This window comes from Hevea brasiliensis, chromosome 8 (genome assembly GCF_030052815.1).
Source record: "Hevea brasiliensis isolate MT/VB/25A 57/8 chromosome 8, ASM3005281v1, whole genome shotgun sequence".
In the NCBI taxonomy this organism is placed as follows: Eukaryota; Viridiplantae; Streptophyta; class Magnoliopsida; order Malpighiales; family Euphorbiaceae; genus Hevea; species Hevea brasiliensis.
In genome coordinates this window covers 32,754,147-32,773,788 of record NC_079500.1, presented here as the reverse complement: position 1 = coordinate 32,773,788, position 19,642 = coordinate 32,754,147, and the positions used below count along the sequence as shown (strand labels likewise).

At 34.5% G+C, this 19,642-nt stretch overlaps 1 non-coding gene across 1 annotated transcript; it reads left to right on the top strand.

Annotated features, from left to right (window-relative positions):
• The first annotated feature begins 11,360 nt into the window (after nt 1-11,360).
• Nucleotides 11,361-11,467, top strand: LOC131182620 (small nucleolar RNA R71). Its single transcript, XR_009150884.1, has one exon. It is a non-coding gene; the product is annotated as a small nucleolar RNA R71 (small nucleolar RNA).
• Nucleotides 11,468-19,642: the final 8,175 nt, after the last annotated feature.

Genomic DNA, 19,642 nt, shown 5'->3' with positions numbered 1-19,642 from the left:
AAGCAGTCCTGTAAGCCTACGAAGCATCATCAAGTCTAAGGCTCTAATCTTTTCTATTTGGCTTCACTATTTTTTCCAAAATAGACTTCATCTCTCTGTTAGACACCTTTGCTTGCCCACTTGTTTGAGGATGATAAGCTGTAGATACTCTATGGAAAATACCATATCTCCTCAATAATGCCTCAACAATTCTATTACAAAAATGCGTGCCCCGGTCATTGATCAAAGCTCTAGGAACTCCAAACCTGCTAAAAATGTTTAACTTGATAAAACCTACAACATCTTTAGAATCATTAGTCCTGGTGGCTTTGGCTTCTAAACATTTTGAAACATAATGAACAACAAGTAATATATAAACAAAGCCAAAAGAAGAAGGAAATGGACCCATAAAATCAATACCCCACACATCAAAAATCTGACAAACAAGTATTGAATTCTGAATCATCTTATTCCTACGGGCTAAACTTCTTATTCTTTGACATTGTTCACAATTTTTGCAAATCAAATGTGAATCACGAAATATAGTGGGCCAGTAAAAACCACAGTTTAATATTTTTCTACCTGTTCTTTTTGGGTCCAAAATGACCTCCACATGCATAGGCATGACAAAAGCAAGAATATATTGAATCTCATTATTAGGAACACATCTCTTAATAATTTGATTTGAAAAAAATTTCCACAAATAAGTGTCATCCCACACATAATACTTAGCCGCACTTTTCAATTTCTCTTTCTTAGCTCTACTCAAATCAGAAGGCACAATCTTAGTAACCAAATAATTTACTAAATCAGCATACCAAGGGATCATACCTTGCAATTTAAATAACTGCTCTTCAGGAAAAAGTTCGTGCAAAGGAATTGGCTCTTCTTGTGTCACTAACCTGCTTAAATGATATGCTATCAGGTTCTCAGCTCCTTTCTTATCTTTGATTTGAAGATCAAATTCTTGCAGTAGAAGGATCCATCTAATCAACCTTGGTTTTGCTTCCTTTTTTGCCAAGAGATACTTAAACGCTGCATGATCAGAAAAGAAAATTATTTTAGAACCAAGAAAATATGACAGAAATTTATCTAAAGCAAAAACTATAGCTAAAAACTCTTTTTCGGTCATAGAATAATTGCAATTGTAATACCCCTGCTTGCATAGCCTGGTAAATTATACTGTTTTGGTGACCGGTGTCGATCCGGACAATTAAGAGAATTATAACAATGTTTAAGACACCTAGTTAAGGCCTGAACACAAATAATTAGTAATTGCCAAATAGTTAAGTATAAATAAGAAAAACATAACACAAGAAGTTAAATGAGCCTGGAGTCACAGTGATGGGTGACCTTCTCGGGAATGACTGCGAGGTCAGTCTAAACTCAAATTTCGAACAGAAAAATATGACGCTGCGGTCCTTAGGGCTATTGCGAACATAGTGGAAAAGAGAAAATCACGAAAAAGAATTGTTAAGAAGGTCAAATAATTAGGTCAGGGATCTGGAAGAAATATCGAATAACTTGTAAACTGGATTGAATCGGCGAGGGGTAATTTGGTCAATTCACCCCTAGAGTTGACTCCTGACCTAACTGTCAAATAAAATAGGAGAAAAGAAAATTTCAGGATCAAGAATTAAATTAAAGAACTAATGGAAAAATAAATGCAAAAGAAAAAGAAAATTCAAAAAAAGTTTATTTACATCATGCTTACCTCATTGGATGACATCATCATGATGTCAAAATTCATTTTAATTTCCCTACCATAATTGAACAAGTCAATTAAGAAAAAAAAAAATACACATAAAATACCTAAAAAAGAAAAGAAAAACTATTTTTAGTCTTCTTCTTATTCATTGCCGCCCCACCTCTCTCACTAGCCACCATTGTTGCACCATGAAGCTTGAATCCAAGCTTTAAAACAATCACCTAACCCTACTTTGACCCCAAACTAGTCCATAAAAACTTGTTAGTTCAACTTGAGAGAGCTTTTGAAGAAGAAAAGAAAAGAGGAAAAGGGAAGAAATTGAAAGATTGAAAGTCAAGTGGAGGTAAGTGATTGAATTTGAAAATTTTAGTTTATTTATTGTGTATGTAGCTCATTTAACTTAGAAATTGTGTAAAATCAAACAAAAACAATTATTGAGAGACCAAATAGAAATTTTGGCCAGCTAGGATTAGGGTTTGAAATGAATGAGTTTGAGGTGTTTGAATGGTTATTTGAGGTGAATGAGGTATATAGATCATGAATGTACACTTTGAAATGCATTAGATTGAACTTTACGTAATTTAGGGTTTTGAGCATGTGAAAAATTGGAAATAAATTTAAGAATTGGTCAATTGATGTAGTTGACCTTATTTGAGTTGAGAAATGGTCAATTGTGACCATTTGTGGTGTGTATGAATTGTGGGAAACAAGTTCCAATACGGATTGGTGAGGGTCAGTCTGCAGGCAGCTTGACCTAGGTTCTTTTTAGGGACCAAAACTAAAAATTTACCAACCCAATTGGTGTGTGGCCAATTGAGAATGAAACTAGACACAAAATGACACATTTTTCATTTAGGAATCATGCCTAGAAAGTGACCATAACTTAGTAAACAATTAGGCCAAATCCGGAATTGGGCACACTGCCCTATACAAAAATGACCAAATGAATAGTAGTTACATAAATGACCAAATGAATAGTAGTTACATAAATGACCATAACTTGGACTAGGAAGGTCCAAATGACCTGAATTTATACCGATAGAAAGCCGAGACATAGCTCTACAACTTTCATGAAGAAAACAAACCCAAACTTTGACCATAACCTGTCCAACAACTCACCTGTAATCAACCCACAAAAAACTACCAATATCCAGGAAATGCCCAAAATTCTGGGTAATACCAAATCCGGCCAGCCCCATTCAAATAGGCATAACTTGGGCTACAAAACTCCAAATGGAGTGATTCAAAAAGGGAATTAAAGCTAAGACAATAAGGAACAACTTTTATGAAGGACACTTAGCCAAATTCTCACAGTAACCAGACCAATGGAACAGTAGAATACAAGGGACCAAAACTAAAAAATTGTAATTTCTCTTAGGAGACTTAGAAATTGAATTAGCAATCAGTGCCAACAAAATTGACACCCAAAATGTGGTATATGGGTGCAATTAGAACTAATAAACCTATTAAGTATAGAAAATTCAATGTTTTGACATGAATAGTGTCACCAAACACAAAAATGTGAAAGACCCGAAATTTATAAACCGTAATAGGAAGGATAAGTTTGTAAAGAAATTGTTGGAATTTAAGTATTAGAAATGGATACTAAAGCACTTTAAATTTATGTATTTCAGTTGGAAAGGGATGTTCGAAGGAGAAATAAAAGTTTGAGTAAGTTGAGTCGATAAAAGAGGTTTGTGCACAATAAACTTTAATTTGTCATTTTCTAATTGAAAACTTATTTAGCTATGCATTGTGAATTAGTTGTACTAATTATGGGTTTCGAGAAATGCTGTGTTGCCATTTTATGAATGGAAATTTGAATTGGAAATTGATTTGTGTTTTGCGTGAAATGTTTGAATAACTTGATTTAAATTGTTTTTTATTCACACTTGGCATGGCAATATCACTATGTTCCTCCTCCATTTATGAGGTGAGTATGACTATATTCCTCCCTCTTTGGCTTCCCAGTCAGGGGTGAGTTTGGATGAGTACTCATTAGCAAGCTAGCTATCTCCCTCATTGATTTTGATTAGTGGGGTGAGTATACCTTGTCGTGATGTACATACGGCATGTTTGGAAATTTTGTGTCATCGCCTAAGTTGTGTTAGTGATTGGCAACACTGTTTTTATTAAATTGTTTGATTAAATTTGTGTTACATTAAGCTTTGAAAAGTGTGAAACATATAAATTGTGACTTGTGATAAATGTGATTTGAAAATTGAAATGTGATTGTGAAATATTTGAACTATGAATGGATAACAAATGTTTTATATTTTGCCTTTTATATTTTATTGTGCACCACTGAGTATTTTTATACTCAGTGATAGCTTTCTTTGCTATCGCAGATAGAAACAAGGAAAAAGGCAGCAATGTGAGTTGCTGATTGTTGGGACTACACTGAGGCTTTTGTATGGGTATTTAGTTATACCCTTGTATATTAGATTTTGATTATGCATGTAAATATATGTGTGTAAATTATTTGAGCAGTTGTACAAAAACTCTTGTAATATTATTTTGGGTATGTAATTAAAATGCAAATTATTGTAATATTTAAATTTATTTCTATGTTTTGTAATTAATGGAAATAATTCTTTTTGTATTTTATGAATGATAAATTATTTCCTTTTCGGAAATGAGATGTTTCAATTGCGGTTGATTTTGTGTTGAGCATATTGTATGGGAGTGAGATGAAATTGATTTGTATTGAAGTTGTGATTAAGAAAATATTGGAAGTGTGTTTCTTTTCAGGTTTTGAAGAACTATTTTTCCCAAATATAGATGGCACTCTGCCGAAAATTTTTCAAAATTTGCATAAAAATAAAAATGTACAAAAATTTTAACTAGTTTTTAAACTTCAAGTAAAAGTTTTTAATTCCTACTAAAAGTGCTCGCCACCTTCAAAAAGTAAGAAAATTGTTTTAAAATCTCTTATAGTATATTTAATGAGTTACCGGTAGTCGAAGTATAGTAATTCATTAGATATACTACGGAATCATGTTACATCTTATTGAGGGTCAGGGTGTGACAGCCCTGAGCTGAATTGAGTGTTTTGGATGCATAATAAATCACATGAAAGAGCTTCCCAACACGTTGCCCTAAAACTGCTCCCACTGCATAATTACTTGTATCACACATAATTTCAAACGGTATAGTCCAATCAAGAGCCTGGATAATAGGGGGTGATGTCAATGTAGATTTCAATTTGGCAAAAGCCTCCTTGCACTCTTCACTAAACTCAAAAGAAACATCTTTTTACAAGAGTCTAGACAAAGGCAATGCTATCTTATAGAAATGCTTAATGAACCTGCGATAAAAACCTGCATGACCAAGAAAAAAGCGTGTCACACCTTACCCCTTTGTAAGGCATAACATGATCCCGTAGAATACCTAATGAACTACCGAACTTCATCTACCGATAACTCATTAAGTACCCTACAAGGGATTTTAAAATAATTTTCTTACTTTTATAAGTGGTGAGCATTTCTAAATAGATATTAAAATCATTTAATTAAAGTTGAAAACTAGTTAAAATTTTTGGCCCATTTTATTTTTTCGCAAATTTTATAAAAATTTTGGCAGAGTGTCGTCTGTATTTTGAGAAAATAGTTCTTCAAATACTTGTAAAAAGTACTTCCAATTATTTATCTCAACCACTTCTTCAAATTCACAATCATCCCAACCAATTTCAACGTCATTTATCAATTTCTAAAAATTCAAATCCATAATTTCCAATATTCAATATTCATCAAAATACCATTAATCAATTTCATTCAATTTAAAACAAAATACTTCCATTTATATTTCATTAAAGATAAAACAATTTATATACATCATTAAAAAAATTTACATTAAGAGAAATTCAAACTAAAATTTATTACAAACTTTATACAAACTGCTCAAGACCAATTTTACATGTCCATACCTTTACATACATTACATACATCAAAATAAATTTTTACAGTCAGGGTATAAAATATACTCGATAACTTCAAGCAGGTAGCTCCTCTGTCCTCAGCAGCTCACTCTGCTGCTCTTCTAGTCTCTATATCTACGACAACAATAATAGTCATCGCTGAGTACTAGGACTCAGTGGTGCACAACATACTAAAATAATCTTTATGCAGAATTTAAATCATATTTATTCAAAAATTGGACTGAATATGAGAGTTAAACACGAAACATGAATTATGAGATTTTAATCCAAACAATTTCATTTTGAAGTGTCAAAACCAATTTCATAAAACCCACAGTTATATCATGCCATTCGAAACAAATATAATCTCAATAGCCAGAGGCTAAGGAGAAGTCACATCACAAGGTTAGCTAGCTCAAATATATGGATATCCATTCAATTTCTTCTTCTACTTGCACAAACCTCAACACTTCAGCCAAAGAAGGAATCAAAATTCAAAACTGATTATCCCCACTAGTCATGCTAGTGAGGTGTTCAAATATATGGTCATGACACTGTGGTTTCAAAACTTATCTTAACAATTTACTAAACATTTATGCCATCTCAAATATACACAAATAACTTCCAACAATTTAAATCAAAAGCAACATAAATACTTCATCATAATAATTTCACAATTCAATATTTCAAATTATTCAAAACAATATGCAGAAGATAATTTACAGAAATTATACGTTGTGCACAAACCTTATATGAGTCGCCTTTTGACCTTGACTCGACACCTCAGGTTCTTTCCCGGTATTCTTTTCTATTGAAACACACAGTTTCACAGTGTTTCAGTATCATAACTTAGCATAAATCCAAAAATAAATTAAATTTCACTTTTACCTAGCTCTAATGTGTTAAACTTGATGTTCTTTAAAATTTGTGTTTCAGGGTTACTATTCACTATACTATTCAAGTCAATTTGTTTACTTTATAAGGCTTAATAGGTATGAAAATTCCAACTTCACTCACATACCACATTTTGGTTACTAAATTTGTTGGTTTTGGTTGTTTACTCAAATTCTAAGTCTTTTAGGCAAATTTGCAAATTTTTAGTTTTGGTATCTTATGTTGCACTGTTCCATTAGTCATTTTTCTATTAGAATTTGGCAAAACTTTCTCCATAGAAAATGTTCCCTATTGTCTTAACTTTATTCTCCTTTTTGAATCACTCCATTTGGAGTTTTTTTAGCTCAAGTTATAGCCATTTGAATCATGGTTGCCGGATTGAACTTAACCCAGATTTTCTGGGCACCAAACTGGTTCTGGTAGTTTTAGTTCACTAAATTTGGGTGGCCAAATGACTTGGTTAAGGGCATAATTTGGGTTTGTGTTCTTCATGAAAGTTTTAGGTCTATATCTCAGTTGTCCACTGGTAAAATTTCAGGTCAGTTAGACCTACCTAGCCCAAGTTATGGCCAAATGAACAAACACTATTTATTTGGTCATTTTTGTACAGATCAAACTGCAAAAATCTGGATTTGGTCAATTTGTTCACTAGGTTTTGGTCACTTTTTAGGCATGATTCCTAAATGAAAATTGTGTCATTTTGTGTCTATTTTCATTCTCAATTGGTTTCATACCAATTGGACTTGTAAATTTTCAGTTTTGGTCCCTCAAAGGGACCTTGGTCCTGTTGCCTGGAGCATCGCCATTTTTAATCCAAATTTACACTCACTTCTAACACTTCCAACACATCTCAATTGGTCACAAATGATCATTTTTCATCTCAAACAAGGTCAAACACACCATTTGACCAATTCTCACATTTTTGCCTTCCAAACCCTAGGTACCCAAAACCCTAATTCATGCCATTTGTTGCATTTAGCTAATTAAACACCTATAAACATGCTTCCTTAACTCAATTAAGCTTCCTAACATGTTTAGCTCAAACAAATTCATACTTTATCCAACCAAACCCTAGCTGGCCAAAATTCTATATAGTCCCTCAACAAGTATTTTCTTTTCATTTTAAATGAATTTCTAAGTTTATTCAACTATAAACACAATTAAATCAACTAACAAATCAAGTTTAGTTTACTAACCTTATGTAGAATTTTTCCACCTCTCAAAACTTCTTCTTTCTTTTTCTTTTTATTGTAAATCTCCTTATCAAGGTCTAGCTATAAGATTTAGTGGTGGAGAGTAGGGTTTTTATGGTGGGAACTAGGATTTCTTCAAGCTCAAAATGAGCTTTAATGGAGTTTGGTGAGGGAGAGGGTGAGAGAGAGATGGTTCACGTTTTTTGAAGAAGATGAAGGTTTTTTTTTTCTTTTCTTTTTCTTTTATGAATTTAGTCTTATGGAAGACCATAAATCAAATTAAATAAATTTTTAATTATAGTATTTATGGCATTAAGCATGATGTCATCTTTTTTCACTTTTTCAATTTTCTTTTTATTTTTTTATTTATTTTTTCATTAGTTCTTTAATTTAATTCTCGATTCTGAAATTTTCTTTTCTCTGATTTTATTTTACAGTTAGGTCAGGAGTCAGCTCTCGAGGTCAATTGACCAAATTGCCCCTCGCGGGTTCAACCTAGTTTGCAAATAATTCAATATTTCTTCCGGCTCTCTAACCTAATTATTTGACTGGCTTAACAATTCTTTTCGAGATTTTCTCTTTTCCACTGTGTTCGTAATAGTCCTAAGGACCGCGGCGTCACATTTTACGGTTCAAAATTCGAGTTTAAATCGACTTCGCAATCCTTCCCGAGAAGGTCACCCATCGCTGTGACTCTCGGCACATTCAACTTCTTATGTTCTGTTTTTCCTATTTATACTTAACTAATTGACAATTACTAATTATTTGTGTTTATAGCTTATCTAGTTATCTTAGATATGGTTCTAATCCCCTTAATTGTCCGGACCGACTCTGATCACCGGAACAGTGAAATATACCAGGCTATGCAAATAGGGATGTTACAGAGCGTACTTCCCTCACAGTTATGGGGTAGGGGTAAGCTCACAATTAAGTCAATTTTAGACTTATCCACCTCAATACCCCTATTAGAGACAACATGACCCAAAATAATCTCCTGTTGCACCATAAAATGACACTTCTCATAATTCAGAACAAGATTTTTCTCAATGCATCGCTCAAGAACAAAAGTCAAATGATGTAAACATGTATCAAATGAATCACCATACACAGTAAAATCATCCGTGAACACCTCAATGTAACTATCAATGTAATATGAAAATATGCTCATCATGCATCTCTGAAATGTGGCAGGTGCATTACACAGCCCAAAGGGCATCCTTCTAAAAGCAAAAGTTCCAAAAGGGCAAGTGAAGGTAGTCTTCTCTTGATCCTCTAGTGCAATCACAGTTTGATTATATCCAGAAAAGCCATCAAGAAAGCAGAAATAAGACTTACCTACTAACCGCTCAAGCATCTGATCAATGAATAGCAGAAGGAAGTGGTCCTTCCTTATTGTTGAATTTAGCTTACGGTAGTCCATGCACATTCGCCATCCACTCTGAATCCTTGTTGGAACCAGTTCATTATCTTGATTTGCTATCACAGTGACTCTTGATTTTTTTGGCACTACTTGGACTGGATTTACCCATTTACTGTCTGAAATTGGGTAAATAACTCTTGTATCCAGTAGCTTCAAAATCTCCTTCTTCACAACCTCCATCATCTGTGGGTTCAACCTCCTTTGAGCTTCTCTACTTGGTTTAGCCTCATCCTCCTGTAAAATCCTGTGCATGCACACTGATGGACTTAGACCTTTGATGTCAGCTATTGTCCATCCAATTGCTTCCTTATGTACTCTCAGAACTCTAATCAATCTGTCTTCTTGAATCTTTGTTAGATTACTTGAGATGATAACTGGAAGTGTCTCATTGTCTCCTAAGTAAACATACTTCAAATGCTCAGGTAAAGGCTTGAGTTCAAGAATTAGTGCCCGCACAACAGAAGGTAACAATTTTGTGAATTTTGTGTGAGATACAGGTAAGTCAATCTTTGATACTCCATACCTTTTTGGTACAAGAGGTAATGACTATAATGCCATTATTGCATCTTGAACCTCTACACTTAATGGCAGATTGGTACTGACTTCTTGAATTCCTTGATTGATCACCACTTCTAACTCATCCTCCATGCTTAACTCAAAAACATCCTGCATAATTGTATCAACAACATCAATAGAAAAGATATGATCATCAACAGGATACCTCTTGGCATCAAAGATATTAAATTTAACAGTCTCTCCATCAAACTCCATAGTTAAGGTACCAACATCCACATCAATTTTTTCTTGGCAGTTTTTAGGAAAGGTCTTCCAAACAAAATCAAAGTTGACTTTAATGTGGGAACACTGTCCTCTATATCCAGAATGTAAAAATCTATAGGAAAAATTAATTCTCCAACCTGCACCAACACATCCTCAACTACTCCCAATGGGTAAGCATTAGAACGATCAGCTAACTGAATAATGACACTGGTTTCTTTCAAAGGACCCAAATTCAAAGTCTGGAAAACTGAATATGACATGACATTAATAGATGCTCCTAAATCTGCCATTGTACATTCAAATTTAGAATCACCTATTCTATAGGAAATAGAAAATGAACCAGGATCCTTACACTTAGGGGGTAATTTCTGCTAAATTAATGCTGATACATTTTCCCCCACATTGATCTTCTCATTATTCCTCAACTTACGCATTGTAGTGCATAATTCTTTAATGAATTTAACATACCTGGGGACTTGTTTGATCGCATCAAGTAAAGGTATGTTGACCTCTACCTTCCTGAAAGTCTCCAAAATTTCTTTCTCTTGTTCTTCTTTCTTAGTCTTAGCCAACCTATAGGGAAATGGAGGAAGAACAAAATTATTAACCTTATTCAGTTTAGGTTCAGTATTTACCTCAACTTCAGGAACTTCAGACTCTTTTGCTCCTTGTTTCTTCTTTTTTATTGACTCATGTGGAGTCTGATTATCAACTTCTTTCCCACTTTGCAATAGTATAACACTTACATTTTCTCTGGGATTCATGACTGTTTGTGGTGGAAGCTTTCCAGAACCTTGAGCTTTAAGTTTGCTCACAGATGAGGCTAACCGACCAATCTGCCTCTTTATGTTTTGAATGCTATTTCTGGTCTCCTATTGAAACTATTATGTATTGCTAGCCAAAGCCTTAACAATTTCATCAAGTGACATACCTTGATTTGAGGGAGGCGGAGATGGTTGATTCACTTGTGGTCTTTGCTGCTGGTATCAGTTTTGCACCGGTTGATTCCCATAACTCAAATTGGGATGATCTCGCCATCCTGGATTATAAGTATTAGAAAAGGGATCATACCTTCGTTGTGGCTGTCCATAATTTCCTACTGCATTAGCATGTTGCATTGATTCATCCTCTTGTAATGCAGGACACATGTCAGTAGCATGACTCGAACCTGAGCAAATTCCACATACCTTAGCAGTTTGCATGTTCCCTACAGCCAATTGCCTCACCAAAGAAGTTAAATCAAAAATCTATTTCTCAAGGTTAGATGTACTTACCTCATTAACCTTCATAGGTGTGTGATCCATTCTCATTCCAAATTGCTGAGAATTTGCTGCCATGTTAGCAATTAGCCTCCTTGCCTCTTCTGGTGTTTTGTCAACCAAAGCTCCTCCTCCACTAGCAGCATCTATCATACTGTGGTCCATTGGTAGAAGTTCCTCATAGAAATACTGAATCAAAACCTGCTCACTTATTTGATGATGGGGACAACTTGCACACAACTTCTTAAATCTCTCCCAATACTCATACAAATTCTCTCTATTGTACTACTGGATACCACAAATTTCTTTTCTTATGTTGGCAGCATAAGAAGCAGGAAAATACTTCTCTAGAAATATCTGCTTCATCCCATTCTATGTGTTGATAGATCCAAAAGGAAGGTAATACAACCAAACCTTAGCTGTGCCTTCTAGTGAGAAAGGAAAAGCTAGAAGCTTGATTTGATCCTCTAAAACTCCTTGAGGTTTCATGCTGGAACACACAACATGAAATTCCTTTAAATGCTTATGTGGATCCTCACCTATAAGACCATGAAACTTAGGAAACAAATGGATTAGTCCAGATTTTAACTCAAAAGCAACATTTAAAGCAGGGTATTGAATACACAAAGGATGTTGGTTTAGATCCGGAGTAGCCAACTCTTTCAAAGTTCTAGCAGCCATGGTTTCATTTTCGGAATTTGAATATGAAACTGAATCCGTACTTAATTTCTTTGGAGATTGGACTCCTTCAGATGTACTCGAAATCTACCTAGCTTGCTTAGCCAATTTTCTCAACTGTTTAGCTATTTTTTCTACTTCTGGATCAAAGATCAACTCACCAGATTGAGAAGTTCTTGCCATAAATAAAAAGAAATCAAAGTAAAAACAAAAAAATGCCTCAAAACCCTAGAAGATAATGGAATTTGGCCTTAAGAGGGTGGGGCCAAAGAATCCTATGGATTGATTGGTCTTAATCAGAACGTCATTTCCTTCAAAATAGTATTGGCTACCCTCCTAAATCAACCAAAAATCTATCGATGAATAGTAACACCGTAATTTTTTTTCCGAAAACCTGAAAATAGCAACACTTCACAAATAAAATTAATAACAGAATATCCTAACACTAAAAACATAAAATCCAATAAACTTTAGTCCCTGGCAATGGTGCCAAAATTCTTAATAGTTGTCAATTCCACCAGAAATTAAATTAACTGAAATTACCAGTTATAAAATTTTTTCTGCAGTAAGTGGTAAATTCAGGTTGAACCCTAGAGACTGAATTACTAAAATTTCGTGCACTTGTGTAATGGAAAAAGAAAAAAGCAAAGAATGGGGGGGGGGGTTTGTAACACTAAATCAGAAAAAATAAAAAATTAAAGAACTAAATATGAAAATCTCAATTTAAACAAACTTCAGCCCAAGGTAATTCTCATTCCAATGCATTGATTCGATCATAGATGAAAGAAATACAATTGTCACTTATTGAATACTTAATGTGGATTTACCAAATAGCGAGGTAAACCCCTAACTTCCCTATACTCATCAATTTGAGCCCAGCATTGTTGTTGACTCTAATTATTAACTAAATTGGCATTAAGCAATTCTCATCAAATTAATAACTGCTTTAAGAAAAGGAAGTAGTTAAGTTGAACAACAATTTATGAAGCATAAATCATTTAATTCACCCTATTATTTCCTTAGGTTATTATTGAAAACTTGGATCATAATCAAAAAACCTAATTGCTACTCACGTTCAATCTTACACAACAATTACGGATTATGAAGATGAACTAGCAATTGATCACATCAAACAATTAACTAATAGGCCTTTTTTAGCAAATCATTCAATAAATCAAAGACAATAAAATCAAGAAACAATAGATATTAAAAAAGACATAAATTTAAATTAACAACCTGGTCTCACAAATCATGCAAAAGAACTTGAATCCCTTGAACTGAATTAAAAACTTAGCCACTCATGTTCATGGTTTATAGAAAATTGAAGAAAAATAAAGAAGAAATCTAAAAAGAGAATGGAGAATGAAGGTCTTCTATGGAGAATGAAGGTCTAAATAGTTGTGTGTCGGCTACTGCCCAAAGATGTCTTTATAATTGAAAACCTAATCCCAAAGATAAGAACCAAACTAGGAAAAGTTTTGAAATTCAAAAGTCATATTTTCAGCCTATACTCACGTCTCTGCAATTAAGGCCATTTTTCAGCCACTTCCCTTACGCATCTGATAAGTGCATAATTTATTAATTTTACTCTCATCACATTTAGTGTTTCTAGTGTGTTTTTATGCATAATTCAGTTGATTAAAGTATATTTATCATTTAGGCATATTATTAGATAGCTGTTGGAATAATTGTGTTAAATGAAGAAATTTTCAGTATTTGACTTTTGCTGTATTTTTCTGGTGTTTCTAAAATTGTGGGTTTCCAATTGAGTGCTGTTTAATCCATTAAAAAGCTAAGATAGAGCACTACAAATGATAAAGAGGGACCAAAGCCCAAGTCAGTTTCTAAGGTTGACAAAATGAGCTATGGGTCTATTGCAAAAGCCCAGACTTAATGTGTCACGACCAGTTTCAGTATTTATTTTGTATCTGGGGTTCCAGATGTCCAAATGAAGCAAGCCCAAGTCCAAGCCCAATTGAACCTTAAGTGCTACCTCTACAACTTCTATGAAGGGCTGGACATGAGATGAGACCATTTTAATTGTGAAAAATGGCAATGAAGTCGTCATTATGGGCTGGACTGTTTATTTGAACTAGTCCCAATTTTTGGGCCATAACTTGGGCTGTAGACCTCGGATTTGGGCAAATGAGTACCTGTTGGAAAGCTAAGAAATAGGGCTACAACTTTCCTGAAGAGGGCAGAGACAGATTCGGAAAGGAAGTCACTGAAATTCGACCTTAATTTCAAAAACGTGAATGCAGGCTGAAAATCTGTCTTTTGAATTTCAAAACTTTTCCTAGTTTGGTTCCTATCTTTGGGATTAGGTTTTTGATTATAAATGCGTCTTTGGGCAGCAGCTAAAAGACACCATTCAGTAGCCTCTCAATTTAAAAAAAAAAAAAACCTTCATTCTCCATTCTCTTTTAGATTTCTTCTTTATTTTTCTTTATTTTTCTGTAAGCCATGAACATGAGTAGCTAAGTTTTTAATTCAGTCAAGGGATTCAAGTTCTTATGTGTGATTTGTTAAAACCAGGTTCTTAATTTAATTTATGTCTTTTTGAATATCTATTGTTGTCTGATTTAATTCTTTTTTATCTATTAAATGATTTGCTAAAAAGGCTTATTAGTTAATTGTTTGATTTGATCAATTGCTAGTTAATTTTCATAATCCATAATTGTTGTGTAAGATTGAACATGATTAGTAATTAGGTTTTATTGATTATGATCCCAGTTTTCAATAATAACCTAAGGAAACAATAGGGTGAATTAAATTATTTATGCTTTATAAATTATTGTTCAGCTTAACTACTTCCTATTCTTAAAGCAGTTATTAATTTGATGAGGATTGCTTAATACTAATTCAGTTAATAATTAGAGTCAATAAGAGTGCTGGGCTCAAATTGATGAGTATAGGGAAGTTAGGGGTTTACCTCGCTGTTTGGTAAATCTACGTTAAGTATTCAATAAGAGATAATTGTATTTCTTTTATCTATGATCGAATCAATGCATTGGAATGAGAATTACCTTGGACTGAAGTTTGTTTAATTTGAGAGTTTCATATTTAATTTTAGTTCTTAATTTCTGATTTCTGATTTCTTCTTTGGACTGCTAATGACCCCCCCCCATCCTTTGTTTCTTTCTTTTTCTATTACACAAGTGCACAAAATTTTAGTAATTCAGTCTCTAGGGTTCGACCTGGATTTACCACTTGCTGCAGAAAATATTTTATAGCTAGTAATTTCAGTTAATTTAAATTTTGGTGGATTCGACAACCATTGAAAATTTTGGCGCCATTGCCGGGGATTGAAATTCATTGGATTTTGTGTTTTTAGTGTTAGGGTATTCTGTTATGAATTTTATTTGTGAAGTGTTGCTATTTTAAGGTTTTTGGAAAAAATTACAGTGTTACTATTCATCAACAGATTTTTGGTTGAATTTGGAGGGCGGCCCATACCTATTTTGAATGCTAAATTCAAGTTAAGGATCTAGGTTCGTTTTCTATTCCCTGCAGAATAGGTGATTCTAAATTTGAACGTGCAATGGCAGATTTAGGAGCATCTAATGTCATATTCAGTTTTTCAAACTTTAAATTTGGGTCCTTTGATAGAAACCAGTGTCATTATTCAGTTAGCTGATCGTTCTAATGCTTACCCATTGGGAGTAGTTGAGGATGTGTTAGTGCTGGTTAGAGGATTGATTTTTTCCTGTAGATTTTACATTCTGGATATGGAGGATAATAGTGCTTTCTCATCAAATTCAGCTTTTGGAAGACCTTTCCTAAAAACTGCCAAGACAAAAATTGATGTGGATGATGGTAACTTAACTATGGAGTTTGATGGAGAGACTGTCAAATTTAATTTCTTTGATGCCATGAAGTATCCTGCTGATGATCATTCTGTCTTTTCTATTGATGTTGTTGATACAATTGTGCATGATATTTTTGAGTTAAGCATGGAAGATGAGTTAGAAGTGGTGATTAGTTAAGGAATTCAAGAAATCAGTACCAATCAGCCATTAAGTGTAGAGGTTCAAGAGGCAGTAATGGCATTGTAGTCATTACCTCCTGCTCCAAAAAGGTATGGAGAATCAAAGATTGACTTACTTGTATCTCACACAAAATTATTACCTTCTGTGGTGCAGGCACCAGTTCTTGAACTCAAGCCTCTACTTGAGCATTTGACGTATGTTTACTTGGGAGACAATGAGACACTTCCAGTTATCATCTCAAGTAATTTAACAAAGATTCAAGAAGACATATTGACTAGGGTTCTGAGAATACATAAGGAAGCAATTGGATGGACAATAACTGACATCAAAGATATAAGTCCATCAGTGTGTATGCACAGGATTTTACTGGAGGATGAGGCTAAACTAAGTAGAGAAGCTCAAAGGAGGCTGAACTCACAGATGATGGAGGTTGTGAAGAATACATAAGGAAGCAATTGGATGGACAATAACTGACATCAAAGATATAAGTCCATCAGTGTGTATGCACAGGATTTTACTGGAGGATGAGGCTAAACTAAGTAGAGAAGCTCAAAGGAGGCTGAACTCACAGATGATGGAGGTTGTGAAGAAAGAGATTTTAAAGCTACTGGATGCAGGAGTTATTTACCCAATTTCAGACAGCAAATGGGTAAGTCCAGTCCAAGTAGTGCTAAAAAAATCAGGAGTCACTATGGTAGCAAATCAATATAATGAACTTGTTCCAACAAGGATTCAGAGTGGATGGCGAATGTGCATAGACTATCGCAAGCTGAATTTAACAACAAGGAAGGACCACTCCCACTGCCATTCATTGATCAGATGCTTCAGCGGTTAGCAGGTAAGTCTTATTTCTACTTTTTCGATGGCTTTTCTGGATATAATCAAATTGTGATTGCACTGGAGGATCAAGACAAGACTACCTTTACTTGCCCTTTTAGAACTTTTGCTTTTAGAAGGATGCCTTTCGGGCTTTGTAATGCACCTGCCACATTTCAGAGATGCATGATGAGCATATTTTCAGATTACATTGATAGTTGCATTGAGGTGTTCATGGATGATTTTACTGTGTATGGTGATTCATTTGATGCATGTTTACATCATTTGACTTCTGTTTTTGAGAGATGCATTGAGAAAAAATCTTGTTTTGAATTATGAGAAGTGTCATTTTATGGTGGAACAGGGGATTGTTTTGGGTCATGTCGTCTCTAATAGGGGTATTCAGGTGAATAAATCTAAAATTGATTTAATTGTGAACTTACCCTACCCCACAACTGTGAGGGAAGTACGCTCTTTTCTTGGTCATGTAGGTTTCTATCGCAGGTTCATTAACGATTTCTCTAAGATAGCATTGCCTTTATCTAGACTCTTGCAAAAAGATGTTTCTTTTGAGTTCAGTGAAGAGTGTAAGGAGGCTTTTGACAAATTGAAATCTGCATTGACATCGCCCCCTATTATCCAGGCTCTTGATTGGATAATACTGTTTGAAATTATGTGTGACGTAAGTAATTATACAGTGGGAGCTATTTTAGGGTAGCGTGTTGGGAAGCTCTTTCATGTGATTTATTATGCATCCAGAACACTCAATTCAGCTCAGCGCAATTATTCTATGACCGAAAGAGTTTTTGGCTATAGTTTTTGTTGTAGATAAATTTTGGTCATTTTTGCTTGGTTCTAAAATAATTATCTTCTCTGATCATGCAGCATTGAAGTATCTCTTGGCAAAGAAGGAAGCAAAACCAAGGTTGATTAGATGGATCCTTCTGTTGCAAGAATTTGATCTTTAAATCAAAGATAAGAAAGGAGCTGAGAACCTGGTAGCAGATCATTTGAGCAGGTTAGTGACACAAGAAGATCCACTTCCTTTGCAGGAAATTTTTCCTGATGAGCAGTTAGGTTGGCATGCCAATAGGGTTCAGTTAGCAGTACTTCACATGGCATTATGCCATTCTGTGATTTTATGGCTTTTAGCCATTCTGATATCAGTGTGATACTTGGCCTTGTGCCCAATGTTTACTACAGCTTATTAGCTGTTCTATTGCACACTGGGAGACACAATGTGACCGATGGTGTGATGGCCTGAGGTACTTGGTACCCAGTGCCAGCTTACCAGTATATCCAGTCCAGTCGACTAGTATAGGTTACTTGGGCAATCAAAATAAATCTTAATAATTTTTAATCAAATAATACTATAATAATTGCCAGGAACTTAGTCTACATAAAATGTCAATATACATTCTGCATATTTATTTTATTCTAGCTATTTTATTTTATATTGGCACCACTAAGCAGATTTGCTTAGCGCGTCGCTTTTGCCACGCATAGGTATTAGAAACATAGCTGGGGAGTCCAACAGACCTTAGACCGGGTGATTTGTCAGATCTGCACAGAGTCCAGAGTCACCTCATATTTACAGTGCATTTAGTAGGATATTCTGATTTTGGGTTGTATTTTGTACTTTGCATTTTGTACTAGTTTTCTTTTTGTAATTACAAACTCATGAAATCATATGATAATGTAAATATATGAAATTTCATGTTATTGTAATTATCAGTATATTTGGTTGAAAAATAAAAATTTGACGAGTTATTTAGGAAATTAATTCAAATTGTGATGTGAACAAAAATTTTTCAAATTGTGATGAGAATTGGAGATTGAGTTGATATGTATGTATATTGGAGTTTTGGATTTGAAAACCATATTGGGAGTGTTGTTAACAGGTTCAGAAGAACTGTTTTTCCAATTTACAGCCGGCACTTTGTTGGATTTTCTATAGAAATTTATGGAAAATTGAAATAAATCAAAGTTGTAAATAAATGATATAATTGGTAAAATTTAGCACTTGGTAAATAATAAATAAATTATGAAGGATAACTTGTTATGAAATAAGATATGGTGTTCCGGCACACTGTGTGGTATGTCTTGCTCGGCTACACTGTAGACGGGTAAGGGGTGTCACACTATCTCATAGCATTTAAGCAAGTATTTTCATGCATAGTAGTTGATTTCATTAGTTTTTATAATTTCTATTGTCAAGCCCTTAATTCCATGTTTTCTGCATCATTTCAGGTGTTTGGGTGAAGCCCCACAGTATAGGAGTGCAAAAGGAAGCTTGGAGAGGTCAAAAGATTGAGTATTGCTATTGATACAAAGTACACGGGTTGTGTAAGCCAAGCCCCAGACTCATGTAACCTTCAGCCAGAAGAAAGCCAGATAGCCAATGGAGAAACAAAAGTACACGGGTCATGTAATTAGACCCGTGTAATATGTAGGGACCCGTGTAAGTCTCTGCCGGGCACAAGCTTGAAGAACCGTATGAGAACAATAATACACATCTAGTGTAACCAGGCCTGTGTAGTTGGCGCAGACCCGTGTAACTCTATGTGCCAATGCAAGACTCTGCAGTTCCACTCCAGCAAGTTACACGGCCCTACATGTCGAGACTCGTGTAGTGACACACGGGCCGTGTACTATGCGGTAGCCAGTTTTGTCACTCGAATTCCCTCTCTTGTTTTCGGATTCAAATTAGACTTCTAAAGCCTTTTGGGCTTAAAATGACCTAATCCTAGAGCAACCATTATAAATAGAAGAGAAAACATCAGAACAAAGGGCTCTCTTTCTCTTTTATCTTTTGATAGCACTTTTAGGAGTTTTAGAGAGACTCGCATTCTGCACTCTCTCCAGCCATCTTGAGGAGAAGAATATCAGTATCAAGGGGAGTTCTCTAGCCGAAGTCCCACAAGATCAAAGCTACAAACTCTTTCATTGGTTTCTTCATTCCATCTCCTTAAACGGATTTTTATTGTTTTATTTCTTTCATATGATTTCT